Raw genomic sequence first — 26966 nt, 5'->3', positions numbered from 1 at the left:
GAGCTGTTGTCAGCAGGTTTGCCATGCTGATATTGATTACAAAACTCATATTTCTACTGTATGTGGCAAATGGAGTTACCACACATATCAACATTTATTGGACCACTCTAAATGGGGGATGTATTTTGCAGAAATAGAAATTTCAGAAATTTGACAGCATTTCTTCTTTTACCGATCTACTTGAAAAATTCTGTCTGTCAAGATTCCATGCTCCAGAATGGGAATTCCTCTTAAAAGTCAAATTGAGCCCAGTGTGAGCAACAATTGTCATTTTATACATGGACAATATGTAATATGATTTATCATTCTAGTTGTAAAAATAATGGCAACAAGATGATGATAGCAACAAGGCTACAAGATGATAATAGCTACTTTGATATTTAAGAACTTGTTAGAAAACAACAGATTATATATTTGTTTTTTGTGAAAGCCTATGTTTTATGTTGAAAGAAAATATATTTTAGTACATTTTTTAAATTGAAAGTCTGTAGTAACCAGATCGGAACTACTGGATACATGCTGCAGTAATATGTTTGTAGTAGAGTAATGTATATTATATATATTTCAAAAGGAGAGACTAGTCCCTTGGTGGGTAGGTAAGCACTATTTTGTACATTGTTATCACGGAATCTCAGTAGTTTGCATCCTAAAATTGGTCCGTGATTATCTGAAACAAAGAAACAGTGTTCCAAAGTACTTGACTCGTAGCCAGACCTTACACCCATCTATCTATTTAATCCACCCCCCCAGTCTGCTACAATTCTAAGCTCTCACTTTTCTAAAATAAAATACACTGGCTCTAAAGCTTTTCTCTTCAAGCTAGCTGTTTCACCTCACTCTGCTGGCAGAGCCAGCAGGACTTCAAAAATGTCCTTCTGTGTATTGACTCTAACCCAACTGGAATGTCCCTTGGCCACACCCTATAAGAAAGGAAGCCTGTCTCCTGTCCTTCCTTCCTTCTTTGATTGCCATGATCATGGTGTCCCTGTGTGATCTCAAATATCAACAACAAAAAATCTGATAAAAAAACTGGATGAGGAATTATTCCCTTTCCATGCGGTATATCTTTGCCCATCTCTTGATTGCATGTACTCTTAGCACAGGGGATATGAAGCCTGCTGATATAATTATGTTTTTCCATTTTAGGTATTGCCTTCCATATATAAAGTCCAAAGGATGCAATGTTCTAATTAGGTTCAGCTTTTACACATATAAAACCATAGACATTCAGTAGCTATAGTTACAGTTACCTCAAGAAACTAGAAATCGTGCCCTAAGGTAACTATAACTCACACCCCTGTCATGCACAGTTTTCTCATCAATAATTTTATTGCAAATTTTGAGGTGATATTATCAATGATGTCACAGAAGATGTCATGAGTGTGAGTTAATGAGCAGTGCATGGCGAGGTTGTGAGTTCTATTTACAATGGGCACAACTTATAGTTTCTTGAGATAACTATAATGATGACTAGTGAAGTTGTATGGTTTTATGTGTGTAAAATCTGAACCTAACAATAACATCTTTAAAAAAAAAAAATGTATATGTTTTATTTTCAGTTCAGGTATCGATATACAAAAATAAAACAGAAACTATACCCAAGTATCGTTAAGCAATAATTATCATTTTTCCCCCTTTGGCTGGTGACATCGCAATATCCTCCTCTAATCCCTTAGTACTTGTGAAATTTAATATATTTGTCTATAATATTTGCTATGTTGCCTTGATTGTAGAATCAGAAAAGCATTCAAAAACCCCCCATCACTTAATTACTTCCCGATATGTAAACACATCCGGGTTTCAATCATTTTGTATGATGTTAACATATTATTAACAAACAGTTCTTTGCTACGCCTCCAAACTTCCCTTTTACTTGGCTTACTATTCTACTAAATGCTGCCATATAGCTGTAAACCTTTTTATACTCCCAACACGTTTTGAGTATGCTTCCTCATATTTCCTGGTTCTTAACATTTTAGTCCACCAGTTCTGCAGTGTAGAAATCGTTTGGGTCTGCCAAAACTGGAGTATTAATGATCAAGCTCCTTGAAAACTATCACTATAAAATATTGTTGATATTTAGCTAGCTGGCGCATTTTCTCAGAAACTCAAAACAAGACTAGACTCGGTTCTAACTGAATCCTTGCTTTAGATATGTGATTTATTACTTTCTAAAATAGTCTAGAAAAATATGGCGCTAGTTCCTCTGCTCCTCCTGATGGCAGCGAAAGCATTGATGGCGAATTGAAGGGAACATTTAGTGTACCGTCTCAGGGGTGTAATAAGCCATCCATCTGGAAAGAAAAGACATTCCGTTATAGTTAGCTGCCCTCAACGATGTGTATCCTACTTCCAAAATAATTCTCCAATCTTCGTGAAATATTTCACATTGCGTTGTTTTAAAGATTTTATCCTTAAAGGCTATAACTTTTTCAGAGGTTGATTGATCAGCTAACAATCTGTACCAGTTCCCTGTACCGGGTACTTTACTCCTGATTACAGCCCTCCATATTGGGTGTTCTTGGGTACTTAGCCTGCGTAAATTAGCACTAAGAAAGTGGGAGAACTGAAAAAAACTCCAAAAGAGTCTGGTTGCCCTGTTTTCCAGCCTAGTTTTGGCCTCCTCCCAAGTAATATATCTACCTCTTAGAAGAAAATCTCCCTTCTCTTTAAACACTTTGCTATTCCATTGAGTTATCACTGTTTCTGGAAGGTATAAACAAAAGTATTTACACTCCTGTAAATGTAGATAAATATAGCCTGATGGTATTTGATGTGCTTTACTTAAAATCTCTGCCATTTTACTAAGATCACAAATATATTTGTAACAAGTTTTTTTAGAAGTTTAGCGGTTTTGATGAATGCTGGGAGACTTATTGCTGAGTCTACGATCATCTTATTGACCAAAAATATTTCCAGGGTTTCTCTGTTGTCCAAGTAGTGTGCCAACATTTCCTGCAATGCAGCCAGGTAATAAACTTGAAAAATAAGCGCTATTTATTTTTATTGGTACATTATTGAATAAAAAAAAAGAAAAAGCGGAAGAACTGACATCTTAATTGGGGAGACTCTCCCTATCAGAGTGAAAGGGAGAACCATCCATCTGTCCAAAAGTGTTTGCACTTTTGCAAGCATCCTAGCATAATTGAGGTCAAATAGATGCCAATAATGCTTTGTGACATAGATTCCCAAATACCTGACGGGTTCGGATGAGTTAGCTTGCTGTTGCAAGACAAGAGGAAGATTATATATTCCTGCGTTAAATAGGAGGTCCTCTGTTTTGCTTTTGTTAATCTTGTAGCCCCTTATTTGCGTAAACTCATTAATTCTATCCAGTACTCTTAGCATGTTGTGGATCTCTGGTTTTAAATATAGAATGAGGTAATCAGTGAAGAGCTTAAATTTTGGAATAGCTGTTAGAGGCGCCATAATTTTGTCCGAGCTACGTATTATATGGGCCAAAGGTTCAATAAAAGAGGCAAAGAGTATAGGAGAGAGAAGACACTCCTGTCTGGTGCCTCGTTTAATCTGAATTGTGCGCCTGACCTTTTAATTAATAACAATTCTGACATAAACACCCTGATACAACTGTCTTCTCATTGACGTAAATTGAGGGGGGAAACCAAATTTGGTCAGACTATATAATAGGGTTTCTCAATTTACTAGATCAAAAGCTTTCTCTGCGTCTAGCAATATAATTACCACAGGAATTATATTGACCGAAAAATACTTGATTGCCTGAATTAGGAAATTTGTGTTGGATGACATGAGTCTGCTGGCTACAAAACCGTTTTGGTCTTTATGTATTAATTGTTGCGCGACTGGTGTGATCCTGATGGCCCAGACCTTTGTTAAAATTTTATAATCTGCATTCAGCAGGCTGATTGGGTGGTATGCAGCTGGTTTCAGTGGATTTTTATCTTTTTTTCAGAAACCTGACTATCGTTGATTCTTTAAAAGTGGGAGGTATTTCTACACCCTCGAGTATTGGATTGTATAATTTCATTAGAAACCTGACTAGCTCTCCACAAAAGGTTTTGTAGAATTCTATTGGGACGCCATCCCCACCACAAGCTTTTGCAGTTGGCATTTTCTGGATAGCTCCCTTAATCTCAGAGGGTGTAATCTTCTGTGCTATGTTGTTTTTGACATTTAACTGCATTTTTGGGAGCGTAATTGGCTTATAATACGGATCTAGCTGTGTAAGTGAAACTGCATAATCAATCTCATAAATTTGAGAGTAATGTGACATAAATATCCATGCAATATCCTTCTCATGAGAATGATTGTACTTGTCTCAGGATCCTGAATTGTATGTATTGTCGCTTTTCATGTTTTATGCAAAGTATTTACCTTTTTGCTGACTTTCTTCATAAACCTGCTGCTGGTAGGCCCTCAAGCTAGTTACCTCCTCCAGAATAAAGAAATCTTTTAACTTTGCTTTTGTTTAATGAGGATTGCACCTTGCTGCTTCCTGCCCCCCTGCTTTCAAACAATCGTCTGTCGCCTTGTCTATTGCTATCTGAAGTTTTTTTTATTTCATTTTGACCCCATCTGTAGCTTTAAATGCCTCCCAGACATTGAACACAGATGCAGCATTCAGATGACGCTGAAAGAGCTCCTGTATGAATCTTCTCATATCTAAGACCCACTGCTCATTACTAAGTAAAGATCTATTGAATTGCCATCGGGGTCTCTCTTTGCTAGCTGCATCTATTTCTATAGTCACCATGACCACTGGACGGTCAGAAAAAGTGTTAGCCCATTTAATCAAACCAGCCCCCTTCAGTATACGAGATATTAGAAAAAAGTTTATCCGTGAGGCAGTTTTATAACAGTGTGAAAAGCGAGTATATTGAGTGGCTGCTGAGTATTCTTCTCACCAAAGGTCCACTACCTGAAAATCACTTTTTATTTTATTCAAAATTCTCTTAGTTTTAGGTTCTTATTATCTTTTAGTCCGATTAGAGGTATCTAATCTAATATTTTGAACATAATTGAAATCCCCTCCAATAATAAAGGGACCCGTGGCACTCATTGCTATATTATAGAGTTGCATTAGTGGCTCTACCTCATCCATGATTGGCCCATAGTAATTGACCAAATTGATTTGAACTCCTGATTGTCTAACTTTGAGCCAAATCCAACTCTCCTTGGGATCTCTAATTACCTCTTTTATAGTCGAAAAAACTCTGTTACTCATGTATATTGCCACCCCTCTCGCTGCCAACCCAGATGAAGCGAATAAGGCTGCCAAGTACTGTTTTGGGATATATATTTTGGGGCTATTAGGTTTTAGATGGCTTTCCTGAAAACAAATAACTTTGGGATTGAATGATATCAACCATTTTAACATTGCCTTATATTTCTGCCTATTTAAAATACCATTTGCATTGCAGGAAATAATCCTAAATTTCACCATATCTTTTCATTAGGTTGATAGTAACCTTTTTCCCCCAGCCATATTTTGTGTCTGCTACTTTGTTGGAAAACCTGAATTTTCTCATCCTTTTAGTCCCTCCCACATGCAACCCCTCACTCCAACCCTGGACCCACCCCCATCCCTCTCCTTCCTCCCTGAGTGATCTGAACACGAGGCCCTCCAGCCTAGGGACTCTCAGAGCACTTCCCTCCCCTAATCCCACCCAGTGATCCTGCCCTACCCCATTACCCCTTCTGTGGTGCCTTGACATAGCACCATTGACACCAATGAGTTTTGGAGCCATCATGGTCTTTTCCCTTTTTCCGGACGCTACCAGAATCTAAGTGTTGTTTATCTACGGGTGCCTCTCCATTGATATTATTACTACAAAAAAAAAAAAAAACTTGTGTGTTTATCCCCCTTCTGCTTAGCTCTTACCATCTTAACCGAGCGAGCAGATAGCTATCAATTTTTAAAGCTTAGTACAATGTTCTCCTCTTTTTTCTTTTTTCCCTTTCTTTATTCTTCTTCTTCCCTCTCTTCTTCCTTCTGCCCTTTCTTTCCTTCCTCCCTTTTTACAACCCCCTCCCATCCGTACTTCATATTGAGTTCAGAAGAGTTTTTGCCTTCTCCACTATATGGAATATATCAGCATGTCCCTAATGTATAATTTTCAATTTTGATTGCTGCACCAGACCGGCTGGTGCCCCTAAACTCTGAAAAACTGGAATCAGCTCTTTGAACTCTCGGCGCCTACATGCTGCAAGTGCAGAAATGTCAGAGAAGATTTTAAATGAGCAGTCTCCCAGAGTTGGAAAGGTCCTTGCTTTAATGGCTAGTGAGAGAATTCTTTCGTTGATATGATAGTCTCCAAAGTTAACCACTATCATGCGTGGATAATTTGCACCAGGAGAGTGAACTGCCGGGACTCGATGGGCACGTGTAATGGTAAGGTCCGTCTTACTATTGACTGGGTCAGTTAGAACATACTGTTTGATCAAGTCTGAGATTAATTTAGTAACCGTATGACCAGTCTCTCTCCCTTCCGGTATTCCTGTGAACCCTAAGTTAGAATGGCAGGAGCGATTCTCAGCATCATCGACCCAGATCTGCAAGTTGGCCAGTTCAGCTTGATATCTGACAATTGATGCTTCCATATGGGATCCACTGTCCTCTAGGTCTGAAACCCGCTGTTCGACTTCCTTAACACGAGTGTGCAACTTCTGCATATTGTTGTTGATAAGACCGAGCTGGGCTTTCCTCCTACGATTTGATTCCTCCTGCGATAGTTTTAAAGCCTTAAGTTCACTAAGGATCTGAAGAAACAGAGTCTCTGTAGCTGAGGAGCCCTCCCCGCTTGAACTCCTCCTATCTGATTGTGGGAAGCCTGCCCGGGATGCCAAGAACCCGAGCCTGCGCATGCCGAAGAACTCCTCTTTTCCACTATTTTGTCAACTTCTTGATGCCCCGCTGTGGCCTCCCTCTGTAGAGTCTGGCATCAGTGAATTATTTATTGTGCCAGGAGAGATATAGGGGTCTGAATGTTGCTGGGTATTCAATAAAGTATAGGATGATGGAGACTAGCAAATAAGTACTGAGTTACGTCTAGCCGGCCCCCCAGATTAAGTGGTTCGCTGAAAGCACCGGGTTAGGTGGTTCCTTGCTCTCTTTAGATCTGATTATGGAAAACATAGGATATGTCTGCAGCTGGACGTTCCTGTTTTGCTGGTTGCTAGCCTGACCATGTTCTTGTAGTAGGATCTGTCAGGAGTTCTGTAAGTGTCCCTCTATCCAATTTCCACTTAGTTGTCCATTGTAGTCCGATTCCATATTTGCCCCTTTTGCTAGGAAGGTAGCTTGAGAGATGGAGGAAGAAAGTGGTGCATGAGAGGGAGGTTGCAGCACTGGGGAGATTGGACCTGGGCTAAAGCTTTTTTCCCATGAAGTGGGACGTTTAGTTTTTGAATTTCGCAGCACCTTCATGTTCTTGCCTGTTGGACGTACCTTAGGCTGGAATTCCCAGGCAATCCTTTTCATAGCGCTGGGTATCGGTTATACAAAAAAAAATAGCAGGACCCCCTTTCTTTTGAACTAACTAAGCGCCCCCTGCTTGATTGCCACAAGCCACACCCATGCCTATGGGGGCCGCTTCCATAGCACGCCAAGCTGATCAACCCCTGAAAGGGGGCTTAATGCTACTGTCTGTGCCCTCTCCGCTATACTGATTTTCCTTTACTCTATCTTAAACGCGTGCACAAGACAAAAAACATGTGTGAGAGCAATTGGATGTGTGCAGGGTAGTAAAAGAAATAGTAAAGTGTAATCAGAAATTTCTTTTTGTTTCCATTCACCCCTGGCCTCTGTGTCATCGTGACCGATTGCGTGCTGCTGCTTCTGGACTGCCCCAGTCTTTTAATCCTGTTCCCTAGTCCCGATTTCCCAGTTGCAAGCAGACTCAAGGAAAATAAACATCCAACTCTGAGAAAGAGAGGGGAAAGGTGTCACGAGCTCCTCTGGGCTTCTCTGGGCTTCCCTGGGTTCCCCTGGTAGCAATCAGGCTACCATTTTACCACCAGCATTCCTCCTGTATTGACGGCGTGGGCAGCATCCATTCCACAATTGTTGAAGAGGGAAGGAGCCTTAGGGGAGCATTCAACCGTTTCCTATAAATGACTCAGTTTCAGGAAGGAAGCCTGGCTCTTTCGAATGAAACAGATTATGTTACCGCAGCAGATTATGTAACCGCAGCAACTCCGGTATCGTTGACAAAAAAGGCACACTTATTCAGTGCTGAAATTGGAAAAAAAACATTCTGGACATCCATAAATTAGGCATCCATTCTGCGTCCTCTGGCGTGCTGCTCTGCTGATGCCTCCGTCACTGCAGCATTAGCCGGGGAGTATAACGGGAGCTCCCAACGGGGTCCCCGATAACATCTCTGTTACCTTTTTTTAGTGAATGTAGCAAGGTGGCAGTATTATGGTGTATGACTGTGGGGGGTCTTACCATGTAATACTAACGCATTACCCAGAAGATGGCCTTGGGTTCACTTCAGTAAGCATTTCATATTACCAAAATGGATGATGTCACTTGTGGAGTGAGTTCCATTGAACTTACCTGGAGTAAAGGCTTGAGGGAATCCTAGACCACGTTTCTATAGACAGTACTTTTTTACCTTGTCCAGGGAGTCCGGGTGCAGAGGTAGCCTTGCTGTCCTTAGAAAAGAACCACGAGGGCTCTCAATCAAAGATACAGCACTCTGCAAAACCACACTTTGAGATGGAGTTACACTCTACCCTTGGACAGTGGAGGCCTTTGAGGTCCCAGGACCTTAACTCCACAGCTGGTGCTCCGCCACCATGTCTGGGAGCTCCGAGTGCAGAGATGGCCTTGCAGCTGTCAATCACTTTCAATCACTGGAGGATCAAGCCAAAGATGCTTTGCCACTAGGTTGAAGCGCCTTCTTCAGGATGCCGCAATCTCAGCAGTGGGGTGTTGCTGACATCAATCACTATTGCTGAGAGTTGCTCTGGAGTTTGTGATGTCCAGGGGACTTGTTGGTTACTGGGCTGGTGACTAAGAAGCCTTTGCAGTGGAAAAGTAATTCACAAGTACTTTGTTGGCTGGATGTCGATAAGAGTGGTGTAGCAACTTAAACCTTGGTGTAAGCCTCACTACAACTCCTGGGGTGCAGGTCATCGATTTTCTTTGGCCTCACTCAAGAACGGTTGCACTGCTTGTGATACAGTACAACAATTCTTCTGCAGATTGCAGGTGACTGGGTCCTCCTGACAGGGGAGTCTGCTTCGGTTTCTGGCAACTACTGGAGTCCCTCTAGCTCGGGAGAATGAACGTTTGCCAATGGCCATGCCGAACATGTCCAGTATATAGTCTCCTCAGGGCACTTAAGTGTCCTCTCTTTGTGCTGTGGTGGAGCCCAAAGTCCTGTAGTCGGTGGTGGCATCTTCTCTGTGCCTCTTCTGGATTCAGAGTCAGAACTAAGGTTCTGCTGCAAGGGGAGCACCTTAAATCCTAATTTAGGAGGTGTTAAGGGTGTAAGGGGCAGTGGCCAATGTGGCTACTCTACCCACGAGGTGAATACTTCCTGTCGGAGTACGTCACTTTTCTACCCAGAACCCACAAATTGAGGTTTTGCCAAAATGGCAGAGCCTTTCCTTGGCTATACAGACCTCCTAGCCTACCCACCCAAAAGGTGTGGCTTTAGTCTCAGAAGTGTATGCCTCCTGTATTACAAATTTTCCCACCTGTCAGTCTGGACAAGGTGGGAAGGACTTTGTCCTCGAGTGGGGGACAAGAGATTATATATCAAGAGCCTTTCAGGCTCACTGCCTTGATCACAGTAAACACTAGTCATGCCCACCAAGTTGCAAGCTCTCTCTTGCCTTGGCAGGCTCCCCTGAGCCAATTGCCACCAAGACAAGAGACTGCCATCCTGGGTGTGACCTTCTCCCTGCCCAGGGGCAAGTGTTAGCACAACCAGCAAACGGGCAGCGAAAGCTTGAAACTTGGTGGGCATCCTCTGAGGACGTCACCAGGGTACATGCCAATTAACCCTTTGCACAAGAATTGTTCTCACATTTAAAAAGCAGGATGTTTTACACCGAACATACAGGAAATCAATTGGGACATCTGGGGTTTGCCACGGTGCTAACCCATGTTATCCTATGGACTGTCAGTCACTTGCGGTAGCATTAAGGTTTAAATGCTACCACAGGGTCATATATGTCCTTACTCATAACACAGTGCACCCTGCCTCCTGGGCTATAGGAAGCCTACCCTAGGGGGTAACTGACCTGCATTTTGGACAGTGAAGAGACTCTCCCTGCACTTGGTGTGGGCACAGTCAAACTTGAGCAGACCAGCTGCTCTTGCAGACTGACATGGCAGCTCCACAGACTTTGCTTTTTCTGGGGCCAAGCAGGGTGGCCCAATCAGTGCTGTTGCCCTGGTGACCCCATTAGTATCCTTGCCCTAGGTACCACTGGTACCATTTACTAGGGCCGTATAGGGGTGGTAAAGTTCTTCCCAATCGGGTTTACAAAATCACTCTACAATGAAAGGGAAAGAGCACTAGCACTGAGGTCTGATTAGTAGGCCTGAGTGCACTTTCAGATCAAAAACAACAGAATCAATATAATAAATGGGTGCATAAAGTGAGGGGGCATCTGCAATGAGCCCATTTTTTTCAGTGAATTTCTCAGGTTTTTTAAACTCTATTTTGTAGCTATATCTTCCCTGCAGCCTTTGGTTTTTCTAGTGAATTTCTACAGTCTTTATTGCTACTTCCTAACTATAACATTTAACCTTGGAAGTTTTTAAGTGAATTTCTAGGGCTTTTTTTAATGTGCAGTAATAATGAATTACCATATGGTAATCCAACTGCTGCTATGTACAGCCTTAAGCCAGGCAGTGCCGCCAAACCTCTGACTGCAGCCAACCCCACGCAATGCACAGCCTTTGTTCTTCTGCAGCACGATTAGGGACTGGCCTGGGGCGAGGCCCTGCTGCTGAACTCCTGCATGTAACCAACGCCACGCTGTACACAGCATTTGGTTGTGTATGGTGGGGGGTGTCTAATCCTTTGGCCATGTGCAGCATGGGCAGGGTTGGTGGCAGCATCTGGCCAAAGGCCAGTACCTATGACGAATGCCCCAATAGCAGCGAACCCACGGGTCCCCACACTGGGTCACTTTTGGTCACATGGACCTCATCCCCAGGGATCAGGTGCATATTTGAGTAAGAGAGGGGAATGTGGCTCCCTCCCCAGGATGACTTCAGCTCACGGATCCCATGCCCTGGGCCCAGAACCATATTTATTGGGGAGGGAGGCAAGTGGCCCCTCTCCTGGATAGATTTCAGCCCCAGGAACCTGATCCTCTCCGGCAAAAAGGGGGAGTGGTCATGCAGCTCTCCTCCCTGGGCTGAACTTGGCCCTGGGGGCACCATCCCCTGGGGCTCAGCTGTATTGCATTACAGGGATGCGGTCATGCAGCACCCCTCCTCCCCCAGGCTGATATTGGTCCCAGGGACCCATCCACCAGATATTGGCTAATATTTATAGCGGAAGGGGGCAAAGGGGCCCTTCCCATTGGGCTTGGCAACAAAGTGTGAGTGCCAGGGTACCCAACCATGGCAGTCACCACATGATTGTTTCTGGAAGGCACCAGCCCTCTGAAGCTCTGGTGGGAACCTGAATTGCTCCGGTTTCATCCCCAAGGAGCAGTTAAAAGTGCTAATTCCTCTGTGCATAAGCAATCCTTTTCATTTGTTTCCCATATATATATATATTCACTGAAAAAAGCCAAAGGTTACTGGGATGTTATAGTTAGGCTCACAATATTAAATGTACAAAACCATAGAAAAGTATCTGTTGTATATATATACTATAACTCGTGCCCTCATGCCCTAAGGTAACTATAACTTGCACTCATGCCATGCACAGTTTTTTAATAATTTTTTTTTACTGCAAGTATTACATTGATATTATCAGTGATGTTATCAATTATGTCATGAGTGCTGTAATTTGTGGGCAAGTTAACAGTGCCTGGTGAGGACACAATTTATAATTAACTTAGGGCACGAGCTATAGTTACTTGAGATAATTCTATCTATAACTGGTGAATTTCTGTGGTTTTGTACTTTTAAAATGTGAGCCTGACTATAACATCCCTCTAACCTTTGTTTTTTTCAGTGATTTTCTATGTTTTTCAGAATCTATTTTCTAACTATAATGTCCCTGTTACCTTTGTTTTTAGTGAATTTCTACAGTTTTTTTAACATATAGTAATTTTCTTTACTATACGTTAATCCAACCACCATCGCACATGGTCCCTGCTCAGTGGTGGTTGGCCACATGGCCTGGCATGTGACCAGGTCCTGAGGCAAACCCCCTATAAACACCTAACCTTGAACCATAAACGGCTTTCGCCTGTGTGTAGCACGTGTTGCCTGCAAGGCCTGGCCTGCAGCCTGACCCTGAAGCCAACCCCCTAAACACCAAACCCTACACTGTGCACAGCCCTTTGGTTATGTTATGCGGGAGTTGGCGGCAGCCTATCTCTCCGGGTGTGACAACAGATGTGAGAGGGTATATCTGGGGAAGACAAAGGCTATGAGAGTCTCTATATGGGTGTGAGAATGTGGGCATCAGTGTCTTAGTGGGTGCCTCAGTGAGTGCGTAAGTCTGTGAGTGTGTACATGATGGTGTTGTGGGTCTATGAGTTGGTGTGTAAGTGTCTGAGTGGGTCTGTGAGTTGGTGCGTAAGGGACTGAGTAGGTCTGTGAGTAGGTGCACAAGGATCTGAGTGGGTGTGTGAGTGTCTAAGTAGGTCTCTGAGTGGGTGCATAAGGGTCTGAGTGGATCTGTGAGTGGGAGAAAGAGTTTGGAAGACAGAGGGGGAGAGGAGAGAGAGAGAGAAAGAAAATGAAAGAGAGATGAAACGTTTTGTAGGCATTGATGGATGATATACTGAGATATTTCTGGACAAATTGAAAAGAATAATGTATTTGTCAATCAAAAAGAGTGAGAGATATCCTTTCAGTATGAACCTTAAACTTTTGAAGTTTGAAAGAAATTAAAAGAAGGACCTGATCATGTACACACCTGGATTAGATCCATCAGCTGTCAGTGTGAGGGTTTGAGAGTTTAACCATTACACCATAGGTGACTCCTTATTGTGTTTTGTCCAATAATAACTATGACACTCAGCCCAGACACTTTGAGAGGAAGGAGACATGAATGTTTAATTACTAGGAAGGTTTAACAGTGTAAACACTAGTAAATAAATGGACCCACTGCCTCGAGATACTAGGCTTTAAACCATCAACGTGAGTGACAGTCCAAGAGCTTTCCCAGTGGGTCAGAAGAGACTATTCTGCTTTGCATCAAAAAGTAACTTTAACATTCGAACCACATATATTTCTAATCTAACCCTTTCAAGTCATTGCATGAAGACACCATGCAATGACAATCTCTCTCTCTCTCTACCATCCCAATATGAGATGGAAGAGAGGGAAGTGAATGGAACGCAGGTGGAGCCTCAATGCCCCCATGGTCTTAGCTGGCTCCCCGTGTCCTGCAGGAGCCAGCATTGATCCAAGCAGCAGGGAGCTGCTTTTAAAGGACGCTCCCTGGTTGTGGGAGCAATGTTTTCATCTGTCTTCCCTGCATGCATATTTGCATGCAGGGAAGAAAGATGAAAACTATGGGCCTTATTTATACTTTTTGGTGCAAAACTGCACTAAGGCAGTTTTGCCCCAAAAAGTTTTGCACCGGCTTGCACCATTTTTTAGCACCAGCTGGGCACCATATTTATGGAATGGTGCAAGCCGGTGCAAAGGGTAGGCTAGCTTAAAAGAAAATGACGTTATGCAGATTGAGTCAAAATAAATGATTCTGACCAGATTAGCATCATTTTTTGACGCTAAGGGGCATATTTATACTCTGTTTGCACTGAAATAGCGTCATTTTTTTTTTACTCTAATTCAGTGCAAAACTAACTCCATATTTATAATTTGCTGCTAGACCCATCTAGCACCAAATTTATGGAGTTAAAGTCATTTTTTTGAAGTGGAAACCTACCTTGCCTTAATGAGATGCAAGGTAGGCGTTCCCGTGCAAAAAAATGACTCTACGGCCTTAACACCATATTTATACTCCCATGTAAAAATGGTGCAAGGGAGGGAGGAGGGGTCAAAAAATGGGGCAAAGCTTGCTTTGCCCCATTTTTTAAGACCTGGGTCAGGGCAGGCTTTAGGGGACCTGTGGCCCTATTTCCATGGTGGAACACCATGGAATAAGCCGAGAGGTGCCCTCCCTAGGCCCTAGGGGCACCCCCACCCACACTAGAGGGACTGCGAGGATGGGGGACCCCATCCCAGGTAAGTACAGGTAAGTGCATTTTATTTTTGAAAGTGCCATAGGGGGCTCTGAAATGGGCCCCATACATGGCACATGGTGCAATGGCCATGCCCAGGGGACCCCTGTCCTCTGTGCTGGCCACTGGGGTGGTGGGCATGACTCCTGCCTTTTCTAAGGCAGGAGTCATGTGGCATGGTAGGTTTAGCACCATAAAATGACGCTAATCTGGTTAGAGTCATTTTTTTTACTCTAACCTGCCTAAAGCCATTTTTTGGTGCTAAACCCTCTTCTATACTGCCAGTTCCACCCGACTAAAGTCATTTTTTTAAACTCTAGCCTACCCTTTGCACCGGCTTGCACCATTCCATAAATATGGTGCCCGGCTGGTGCACAGAAATGGTGCAAGCCAGTGCTAAACCTTTTGGTGCAAAACTGAGTTAGTGCAGTTTTTCAGCAAAAAGTATAAATAAGGGCCAATATTTTGTAAGTTTGTGCCAGTTTTGTGTCATAAAATGACGTTAATGCAGTGCAAAAAAAATTTAAATCAGGGCCTTGGTGCTGGATGGGTCTAGCACCAAAGTATCAATATGGAGTTAGTTTTGCACCGAATTAGAGTAAAAAAAAAAATGACACTAATTCGGTGCAAACAGAGTATAAATATACCGCAGAGTATAAATATGCCCCTAAATATGGCGTTAAGGCCATAGAGTCATTTTTTGCACGGGAACGCCTACCTTGCATCTCATTAAGGCAAAGTAGGTCTCCACTTTCAAAAAATGACTTTAACTCCATAAATTTGGTGCTAGAGGGGTCTAGCACCAAAGTATAAATATGGAGTTAGTTTTGCACCGAATTAGAGTAAAAAAAAATGACACTAATTTGGTGCAAACAGAGTATAAATATGCCCCTATGTTTTCTGACAATGGGAGCTCTTTGACAGAGGAAGCTGTCAGAAAGTAGACTTTGTTTGCTTTTGCTTGGTGGGGGCTGCGAGCTCCCACCAAGCAAAAGCAAACAGCTATGTCCTGGGGTGGGCACCCTGGGACATTGCAGGAGTGGGCCCTAGGGGGGTGGTGGTCCCCAAGACCATCACTGGCTCCCTAAGGGGGCCACATGGCTCCCCTCCAATGTTACACAGCCCCTGGGAGTTGGTGTCCCCCATGGCTTTGGTGTCTAAAATGGACCCCCTTCATTCTTTTATTGATAGCCCCAAGGAGGTGGTGGTCCCTGGGGCTGCAGGGATGATGTGCAGCCCCCTCATATAATCTTTGTGTAAAGCCCGAGGGAAGTGGTGGTTCCCAGGGCTGTAGGGGGGGCTTTGCAGCCCCCATGCACCATATTTCTCTAAAGCCCAGGGGTGGTGGTGGTCCCCAGGGATTGGGGGGACCATGCGCCCCCCACCCATATTTCTCTAAAGCCCCTGGGATGTGGTGGTCCTCAGGGCTCCGGGAGGTGGTGGCAAGCCCTCAAAACATATTGCTTTATATGGTGGAGGTGATGGTCCCCAGCATATTATTTCTGTAAAGCCCTGGGGAGGAGGTGGCCCCTGGGGCTTTGGGGGAGCCAGGCAGCCCCCCAGCATTAAATTAGCTGTGTCCCGGGGACTTGCCCCATCTTTTTTATTTGTCACTGGATTGTCCACCAATGGTAGTGAAAATTAAAAAAATGCTTTTCAGCTCCGGTGGTGTCATTCTGAGAGCACAGGGTTAAGGGGTCAGGCTGACTCTACCCTAGCCCCTTGTTTTTGTTTATTTACTTCTTTAGTGGGACTCGGCTGAAGCCTAGCCCCAAGATGGCTGCCAACACTTCCTAGTTTGGCCCCTCGTTTTTGTTTATTTACTTTTTTAGTTGGACTCGGCTGAAGCCGATGCCCAAGATGGCTGTCAACACTTCCTAGTTTGAAGTGTTGGCAGCCAAGAAGAGCTGGTCATTTCTCTGCAGAAGCTTGTCTTCTTTTTGCGAAGTTGTCGATGGCAGTGCCGTATTTATAATTTCACTCGCACCATGGCAGTCGTTAGCACACTAACATAAAAATGTTTTACGCTATTGTGGCACTTTTCTACACTAGCATCAAAAATGTTGACAATAGTGTAGCAAAGTGCAAGGAGGCCCTTAAGTTTCTATGGGACTGTCATTTTAACACCTGCTCTAAGCATGTGTTAAAATGATGCCAAAAATGGTGCAGTGAAATCTGTTAAATTTCACTGCACCATTTTTGGGGCCTCCTAGTGCCGGAACACCACCCTTGCATAGATTATGCCTGGCGCAGGCATAAAGTGGCACAAGGGTTTACAAACTGGCGCGATACATGCATTGCGGCACTTTGTAAATTGATACTTGGAAAAAGGAAGTTTAGAGCTGCCTTAGCATAAAAAAATTACGCTATGGCTGCGCTAAGGGGGTGCCCCTTGATATGCTCACCTCAAATGTATGATTTATTTTTCGGATTCAGACTAAGCTGAGGCCCACAAAAAAAGTTTAAAAAAAGAGAAGGTGGCAAGGTAGGAAGACACTGACCCCTTGAGCCTGATGGTGGGGAACCCCAGAGACCTGATCAGGGCCAAAAATGATTTTTCTTACATTTTTCTTGCACAAATTGTGCAGAATCCATGGATCCTAGGAACATTTTTAAAAAACAAGGGCAGTCTACCACCCTTGTTTCTAGTCGAGTCCCTGGGTGTGCCAGGTCCCAGGGGCATATTTAATTGTTTATTATGAGGCGGAAGGTGCATGAAGCCCCCCGACCTATGGCCAACAGTGGGCCTGGGGACTGCAAACCCCATTGGGCCAGGGCAACATGAAATCAAGAAGAGGGGGACACGCTGCCCACCTCCATAGGTAGTTTATGGCCCCAGGAACTACAACGTCCCAGGGGCAAACCCATAACAATATAGGAGAGTGTGGCTGTAAGGACCCCCCTCCTAGGCCTTTTATGACCCCGAGGACGCCCACCTCCCCGAGGTCAACCTGAATTACAAAAAATGGGAGAGGGCTGGGCAGTCCCCACTCCTGGGCCATTTTCTGCCCCGGGGACAACCATCTCCCCAGGGCACGGCTGTATTAATAGAGAGAAGGCCTGTGAGGTCCCCCTCCAGGGCTGTTATCGGCCCAGGGGAGCTCCACCTCCCCGAGGAAGGACATGTAATAAGAAAGAAGGTGGTCACATGGCCACCCTCCTTCAGCCTTCAATGGCCCAAAAGAAAGCAGAAACAGTTTTATTGACATGTTGCCTGGTTTTGTCTACCTCTGGACAGAATTTGCTTGACCACTCCCATTTCTTCCTTTGACGTATGTTGGAAAACATCAAGACAGTCTGAGATAAAAGTACCACTAATTCGCCTCAGTAAGGTGGTGATCCCTAGAGCATATAAAAAAAAACAGGAGGGTGGTCCACACAGTCCCCCTCCTTTATTAAAGAGAGCAATGGGGAAGTGATGGTCCCTGGGGCTCAGTGAGCCCAATGGAGGGGGTCCTCCCATTTCTTGAAAAAGCTCTGGGTAGGTGGTGGTCCCCAGTGATTAAAAGAGCCTTTGAGGGGAGCTAGTGCCCCCCTTCCACAATATTTTGTATTACCCTCATGCCCCTGGGACCTGGCCCAATTGGGGGCTTTGCTGTATACAAGTGTGTGAGACCTTGCTTATTTTTTTTTTTAACTTTTTCAGCGGGTTCGTAAATCCACTGCAAATTTGTGGCAACATTTTTTTTTATATTGCTTTTTTGTTCTGGCGGGTTCCCAGGGGGACCCCATAACCAAGGTTAGGGGGTTAGGATAGTCCTACCCTCCCCCTTTTTCTTTTGTTTCTCAAGGCCATAGGTGGTGTTGCCTACTTAATGGTGTTTTGCCACAGGCCAGGCCTTTGAGCCAAGGTTTGGGTACTTATAAGGAGTTGGCCACAGGGTCTGGTCCCAGGCCTTGCTATGCACTTCTCATTACTCCACATAATAAATCACTAATGACATCTTTGATAACATCACTGATAATATCAATAGAACATTTGCAGTTAAATTATTGAGGATAAAACTGCCCATGCTGGGGGCGTGATTTATAGTTATCCTAGGGCCTCCTTGATATTGCTATACACTCCCCTTTTTGAACAAAGTAATTACCACACAGTCCCTGATAAACTACAAATCAAAACAACTCCCTAATATGTCTCCCAAACCAGTACATAACACTTATAGATAAAGTCATCCAACTAGCTTAAATATAACTGCCCCACTTGTATTTAGAAAATATACGATAAGAGATATGGGGGCATCTGAGTGGCATTCAGTTGCAATGTTTACCCCTCCCTCTCTCTTTCTCACCCTTTATCTCATGTACCGGTGGCATACCATTTGCATCTGTTGTTTCCCAGATTAATGCGATTTGTGACTTGTTTAGTCAATATAAGCATTAGGTGATAACATGTTTTCTCTTGAGAATATGTCAGTGATATGGGCTGATTGCTCTGTTGTGAGAAATTATCTCTGAAACAAAGTGAATTTTGCAGAAAACTTTATCAGGAGAGAACTGGTCTACACTGCTTCATACACAATTCATTTGTCACTGAAGCACGCCTTAACTTTCTATATAACAAAATAATGTTTAAATGGCATTGGACACCTCAGAGATTATACATATTAAGTAACAAGGACACCATATGTCACTAGGAATGTCTGCACATAGAAGTAAGAACCCTCATCCAGCCAAAGATGGCATGATTCATCCACAGGCCTGCTCCTTGTTGGGCTGGCACTGCAATGCCTAGTGGGCCAAATGAGAGGGCACTTTGCCAGAGAGCTTTAGATTTGCCTGAAAATGATTGGATGTTTCCGTGAGTACATGTACCTAAATAGGAAGATTGGATATTAAGGTGGGGTAAAATTGACCATGGATATGTTGCTGTCTGTTTAGTTTAGGGATAAACGATCTATGTCAAGTTTTTTAAAAGGTGCAAGAAATTGGAGGCAATAATGGTACTAGTTTCAACAAAAAATAACTATTCTATGGTCAGGAAATGTGTGAGATTAACTTAGATTGAATACATGGTTGATGTGTTTCTGCTGTCCCTATGGATTAAATGGCATTTCATCAGGACCTATCAAGATATACCTGATCTTCGCTAGGAAAGGGATCTAATCTAGTAGTAAAAAGAAAGTGGTCCCCACTCTGTGAAGAACACCAGAAAAATTGGTTAAATCACCAACTTGCACACCTATGTGTAGATTGTATTTCCAATACCAGTGACTAGGGGCCAGATGTACCAATTTTTTTACCCATTCTGTGTCTATGGGAAAAAGCTTTCGTACAATAGGCCCTAGGTCACAAAAAAGAAAGACAAACATAACAAACAACAATTAAACAAGCATCTATTAAACACATGCAGTGCTGATTCTGCATACATTTCAAAACATGCTTGCTGGACCTGGCATTTTTGGTATGGTCTCCCCTAACTTGTTGCCTCTGCTTCTCAGGCTGTTGCTGTGTGCTAGACTATGCTTTTGCTGTTTTTGTTACTCTGGGCACTTTACCACTCCTGACTAGTGCTAAAGTGCAAGTACTCAATATGTGAAATGCTATGTGTAATTGGATTTTCCATGATTGGCATATTTGATTTACTAATATGTCTCTAATGCTACTAGTGGCCCTGCAGCACTGGTTGTGCCACTCAAATGAGTAGCCCTGTAAACACGGCTCAGACCTGCCACTGCAGTGTCTGTGTGTGCAGTTTTTGAATTGCCAATTCGACTTGGCAAGCGTGTCCACTTGCCAGGCCCAAACCTTCCCTTTTTATACATGTAAGGCATCCATGAGGTAGGCCCTAGGGGGCTCCATGGGCAGGGTACAGTGTATGTTAAAGGTGGAACATGTACTCATGTGTTTTACATGCCCTAACAGTGAAATCCTGCCAAATTTGTTTTTCACTGTTGCAAGACCTATCTCTCTCATAGGCTGACATGGGGGCTGCCGTTAAATATCCTTAAAGTGCAGTTTCCCTTTAAAAGCAGATAGAGATTTGGAGTTTGGGGTCTCTGAACTCACAATTTAAAAATACATCTTTTGGTAATGTTGGTTTTTAGATTGTTAGTTTGAAAATGCCACTTTTAGAAAGTGGGCATTTTCTTGCTTTAACCATTCTGTGACTCAGCCTGTTTGTGGATTCCCTGTCTAGGTCAGAGGGCTGTTTGCAAATTTCCTCTAGACAGTAAGACAAAGGGAGCTGGGGTGTAGCCTGCATAGCCTGATGAGCCATCTGGGCAAGAGTGGAGGGAGGAGTGGTCGCCTACACCTGAATGGGCTGTGCCTGCCCTCACACAATGCAGTCTCCACCCCCTTAGTGTGTGTCTGGGGCCTGGCCTGGGCAAGGCAGGATCCTGTAAACAACAGAGACTTTTATTTGAAGTTGGGCAACTTCAAAGGTAGAAAGGGGTATTAGTATTGGCCCCAAACCTCTGCCAAGAATAAGAGCTGAAGAGCTGAGAAGTGATGCCTCTGACTGTAACTGTGCTTTATTGGGTTACCCTGCAGTTGCTGCTTCTGCCTGTGAAAGGGGACAAAGACTGGACTTTGTGGTATTTGCCTGCTTGAGAAGAATCTCGAAGGGCTTCTACTGAGTCTGCCCCCTGTTCTGAAGTCTCAGGGCCATCAAAGACTTCTTCAGCCAGCACCTGGACTCTCCACTGAGACTCCTGCCCTGCCAAGTGGTGCCTAATCCAGTCCCTTGAAAGGAGAAACTGGAGGAAAAAACAATAAAAAACAAATAAACCAACATTGAACGACTCCAGACTGACGCTGCTGCCAAATCCTGTGACGCCGCCTGCAACCGAAGCTGGAGTGCAGTGGCCCCGGAGGCCCGACGCCGCTGCAGCCTCGTTGAAGTATGCAATGCCGTGGAAGCTGCTGAACCACGTTGTGACCCCAGATGCTGTCTCCGCTGGATGTGCACATATCCAACGCTTCACACTGATGCTGCCTCACCTCCACCGCTCCACAGCAAGGACCCTTCATGACACCTCCGCTCCTTCGCTCTGTAGCACCAGAACCGACGCAGCATCGGAGCCAGCAATGCCAGATCCCCGACTCCATGCACTGGTTTATTTCCTCATTTTCACAAGGTACTGTACCTGGGGTCCGTGTGACTCCATGACTGGCACCACTGGCATCCGATTATTGGGAACGACTCTGTCATGATGCCATGATATCATCAATTTGGAGCATTTGTGTTTCTAAGCTCTAATTTTGTGTTTAATCTTGTAAAATTCATAACTTTGTTTGTGTATGTTAAAGGTTTTTGTCGTTTTGGTCTTGTTTTCTTTAGAAAAATAATGGCTATTTTTAACTTGTGTAGTGTCCACTATGCAGCATTTCACTACATTACTGTGTGTAATGGTACAAATACTTTACACATTGTCTCTGGGTTAAGCCTTCCTGCTCGTGCCAAGCTACCAATGGGATGATCGGGTGTTAACCAGGTATGTTTCTCCTTTGCCCTGACTAGAGTGAGGGTTCTTGCATGGACAGGGGGTAACCTGACTGCCAACCAAATACCCCATTTCTAACAATGCTCATATTTGGGGAAGGGTGGTTTCATAAATCTAAAATGGAGGCATACATATTACACATATGCATCCAAATTGCTCTAAGACAATGTGGAAAAGAGAATTTGTAATAAAAGCACAAACATGCCGGTGAGCTAGAGATCACCTATATCTTACCCTCCTCTATTATGGAATGGGCTCCTTGGAGTACCTGGATGAACCGATCAAATGGACTCTTATAATAAGAACAATTGTATGTAAGTACAAAAGCAAAAATGCTCCCACCACATAAGTGGAGTCTAACGAGGAAAACAGACATTGTAAAGAATACTCAAAAAGGCATGTATCAGAAGTACACACCTACCAGTGAAAGGCACTTACTTGCGGATGGTGGTGTGTTGGCTGATTTACGTATTCCTTCTCTGTGTCCCCGGAAGTACTGAGTGCCACGGTATGTTGGCATTGAGATCGGTGTTGCTAGGCAATGCTGGCGCCCAAAGGAAACAGTGCTGCCAGAGATATGGGATAGCCTGACCAAGAGTAGGCCCTGCTACACAATATGTCGACACAGTGGGTCCAGCTAATCGCAAACAGTGATGGCTTCTAACAACTGTGGTACAGGACAAAAAATGTTTCATGCACCACTAGAAGAAACCTAATGTGCCCAATATCGTTTAATTGTTAATTGAGATTATAAGAGTGAGCTCTAATAACTATATAATAAAAAGGTCCAGGATTTACTGTTCTCCCAGAGATAGAACTCTTTCCTTCCAGTACGCTCATAAGTACTGTAGAACAGCATGACAATCTATATTCCTTTTTCTATTTCATAATTTAATTAATAATGTCTGCTGGTGAGGTGACCCCTAAAGAATTTTTTAGTCCATTTCCCATCATGATCAATATGACTGTATGAATTTAGAAGATGTGGGAGCTAATGGTATAGAGGCTGTACAACTGAGTAGCCCATGTCAAGGGCTCAGCAGCCACATATATATAGAGACGGCAAAGAGAATGCCAGACTTTATTTAGAATATCCACGAATCATGAAATTAAGGAGTTAATATTATTGATATCGAGATGTATATTTATATTCCTATTTGCCTAAGTCATTACAATATTATTTCAGTGAGTGACTCTATGCTATTCTGAGTTTGTGATTGTAGCACACTGTTTGACCTTTCGCCTGTAACTACCCATTTAGTGCCTAATAATTATTGTAAAAAGTGTCAAAAATATTTTGCATAACCTAATGCCTGAAACCTATGTACCTTGCTGTACTGCGAGTGATTTATTAATGTCTTGAATTACTCTTTGCCATTCTTCTATCTATTCACAAGACACTCTTTTATCCATTTTGTCAAATTCACGTGTGCCAATACAGTAAAGTAAACTTAAATGTCAGAGAATAAACAGAGGAATCCATCTTTTTACGTGCCTCTGAACAGATTATTTTCATTATCCTTTAGATTATGGATTATTTAGAGTGACAGGAATGAGAGGAAAAGTTAGGTTATAAAGAGGTTAGATCGTGAGTGACGACGAGATAATCTCTGCAGGGAAGGCCATATTTGATACTTTGGTAAATTCTGATAATCAGTATTTCCTAGTTTAGTATGACCATCACATCCTTCATCCCCCCACCCCATTTATTGAAATGGTCAATGCAGATAGGACATTCATAAAGCACGACTTTTTTAGTGAGATGGTTACCACAGATGTCAATAAAACAGGTTTTTCCACAAGAGATTAGAAACATATATTCTGTAAATATCTTAGTTTTAAGGGAGATGTGGTATGAAGCTGATTTAGTAAATGTTGAGGCCAACCTCGGTAAAGTCTGATTCATTAATATATTAGAAAAAGATAGATCACTTTGTACCAGTTCCTAGATCAGTACAAGGGAAGTTCTAAGATGAAAGAAAAGTCTAGAATACAGCTATAATTAACGTCATTTTGAACATGACAATGAAAATAAAAAAAGGTGTATTTTAGAGCAAAGTACCCGGGCACTGTATTAAAAAAATGGCATGATGAGGACTCTCAAATACATCTGCTAGAAACACAGGCATGACACACCATTTAAGTCATAGACACCCAAAATGTGAAATGGGATTATATTCTTTCTATACCGCTTACCTCACTGTGGCAAATTCTGCAAAAATGCAGATGAGATGCACTTTTGAAAAGACTTAGGATATTGTCAGGTTTTGAGATCATTAAATAGTATAATTTATGTGTTTTCGAATATTCTCAACCTATTGAGTTGACTACTGTACACTGACTATGAGATAATTTATACACTTGAAAATACTTTACATATTGTGGAGATTAATTAGACTGTAAGGGTGAAGGATTAATGAAAGTCTGTTAATTGATGATGTACTGTTGCACGTGAATTAATGCTTTTTTATCAAGTTACGGCTGTTGCTCTCATTTTTGTGGTCTTTTTGTTCTTGATGTTGTTCCTATTATTGCCACTGTTGTTGCTGCTGCAAGTGTTTGTATGGGACTTTTGGCTGGGCAACAGTGTGGCAACAATGTGTAAATTAGACTTTGGTGGTCATTACAACCCTGGCGGATGGTGTTAAAGCGGCGGTAAGACCGCCAACAGGCTGGCGGTAAACATTTTGGAATTACGACCGTGGCGGAAACCGCCAACAAAGACAGCCACTTTAACACTCTGACCGCCACGACGGTACAGACAAACAGCACGGCGGACACCGCCAACAGATAGGCGGGAGACAATGTACCGCCCACACTATTATGACAGGCCAATCCACCAACGTTTCCGGGGCGGATTCACAGCGGATAAAAACACAGCGGAAACAGGCATTTCGAACGAAAAACGCTCACCTCTACACACTCCATGAGGAAGGAGGACACCATGGAGCCGGAACTTCATATTCTCCATGCGCTAGTCTTCCTACTCCTCTACCAGGAGCACCAACGCCGGCGGCGAAGACCGCGGTGAGTACTGCACCTACAACATAGGAGAGAGGGGAGGCAAAAAACAGGGACAATCACACGCAACACCCCACCCCCCACCCCCACCCTCACCCACTACAACACACACACCAATGCATATCTATACATTACAGTAACACCCCCTAAACCCCCGGAAGAATGCAAAGACAAAAGGAAATTAGTGTAACTACTGTAATATATCAAAAATCAGTAAGCAAAAATATATAAAGATATATACACTATTAACAAAATATACACCACGATTAGTAGTCCAGGTATTGCACCATTCATAGTCAATGGACAACTGGGCCCAAAATGCATGGGCGAGGCCCACACAAGATACCCGAACATGACGGAGAGAACACTGCAGGGGCATCAGATAGAAATACAACAGGCAACTCAGGGGGAAGGGAAGGGGGGGCCCTCAGCCGGATGAGTGCACGATGCCAGATCCACGAGGGGGCTCAATGCCCATTGATGTATCCTGGGGAATGCAAAGCCACAGTCTCTCAAGTCTCTCCAGGGGGTGGTTTGCCCACTGCTGTATCCTGGGGAGTGCAAAGCCACAGTCTCTCAAGTCTCTCCAGTGGGTGGTTTGCCCACTGCTGTATCCTGGGGAGTGCAAAGCCACAGTCTCTCAAGTCTCTCCAGTGGGTGGTTTGTCCACTGCTGTATCCTGGGGAGTGCAAAGCCACAGTCTCTCAAGTGGATGTCTTTCTCCACTGGTTCTGGAGGGGGCTTAGTGCCCAGAGTGCTTCATCCTGTGCAGGACAGAGGTAGTGGATGCTGTTCTCCACTGGTTCTGGAGGGGGACTGGTGCCCAGAGTGCTTCATCCTGTGCAGGACAGAGGTAGTGGATGCTGTTCTCCACTGGTTCTGGAGGGGGACTGGTGCCCAGAGTGCATCACTCACCCCGTGACGGTTCCAGTTGCGTCACTGCCCCTCATGGGCTAGCGGTCCTTGAGTTGGCGGGCCTTGCCCTGTTCAGCGGTGCTTGCCCTGTTCAGCGGTGCTTGCCTTGGTGGTCTCTGCCCTGTTCAGCGGTGCTTGCCCTGTTCAGCGGTGCTTGCCTTGGCGGTCTCTGCCCTGTTCAGCGGTGCTTGCCTTGGCGGTCTTTGCCCTGTTCAGCGGTGCTTGCCTTGGCGGTCTCTGACCTGTTCAGCAGTGCTTGCCCTGTTCAGCGGTGCTTGCCTTGGCGGTCTCTGCCCTGTTCAGCGGGGCTTGCCCTGTTCAGCGGTGCTTGCCCTGGTGGTCCTTCATTGCCCAGCTGGGCTGTGGCTGGCGGTCCTTCATTGGTCAGATGGGCTGTGGCTGGCGGAGCCCTCCTGGGCAGCTGAGCTGTGGCTGGTGGGGCCCTCCTGGGCAGCTGGGCTGTGGCTGGTGGGGCCCTCCTGGGCAGCTGGGCTGCGGCTGGCGGTGGCCTCCTGGGCAGCGATGATGGGGCTGGCGGTGGCCTCCTGGGCAGCGACGATGGGGCTGGCGTGGCCCTCCTGGCCAGCGGGGATGATGGCGGTCTTCCCCGCCGTGCTTCTCCTCCCAGACTTTGCAGGTTTCTTCTGACCCTTCCCCACCTTGGGAGGAGTCACAAGTGAGTCCACACTCCCCCCGGAACCCTTGTGAGCGGCTTGGCTGGCTGGAGTATTCCCCCTCTCCCGCCGGGCACTAGCCAACTTCTGGTGCTTCACAGGGGGGGGACTGGCTGTGCTGTGGCTCCGTGACAGACTGGCTGGCCTGGTGGCCGGTGCACTCCACATACCTGTGACAACAGACACCACTGGTCCCGGAGATTTTGTGGTTGAGGTGCTAGTACGGGACCTATGAGTTGGACGGGGGTGGTGGTAAATAGGTTAAGGGTGGACAGGAAAAGTTGTTTGGAGACACTGGAACGGGTAGCTGGAGGGGGTTTGGGAGTGGAGGAAGAGGTGGTGGTTGTAGGAGGTGTAGGTTTTGTGGCTTTGGGTGAAGGTGCATGCAGTGGAGGCTGTTGTGAGGTGGATGTATGTTGGGTGGGTGTGTGCCTGTATTTGTGTATCTTTGGAGGGGGCGTCACAGACACACTGGGAGAGGACACAGGGGATGTGTGAATGGTAGTGGGGGTGGTGAGTGCACGTGAGCGGGGTGTGGTGGTGGGTGTGCTGGTGAAGGACGTAGTGGCTGTAGTGGTAGTGCATGCAG

The 26966-nt window shown here is 44.4% G+C and overlaps 1 protein-coding gene across 2 annotated transcripts in view; it reads right to left on the bottom strand.

The window, feature by feature from the left end:
• The window catches only part of LOC138282394 (cadherin-7-like), a 1442915-nt gene that overhangs the window by 777277 nt on the left and 638672 nt on the right, over positions 1 to 26966 (bottom strand). The gene's annotated exons all lie outside the window — the stretch shown is intronic.

Source organism: Pleurodeles waltl, chromosome 2_2 (genome assembly GCF_031143425.1).
Source record: "Pleurodeles waltl isolate 20211129_DDA chromosome 2_2, aPleWal1.hap1.20221129, whole genome shotgun sequence".
NCBI lineage: Eukaryota > Metazoa > Chordata > Amphibia > Caudata > Salamandridae > Pleurodeles > Pleurodeles waltl.
The sequence above is the reverse complement of the archived record's forward strand: the minus strand, read 5'-3'. Positions and strand labels throughout refer to the sequence as shown.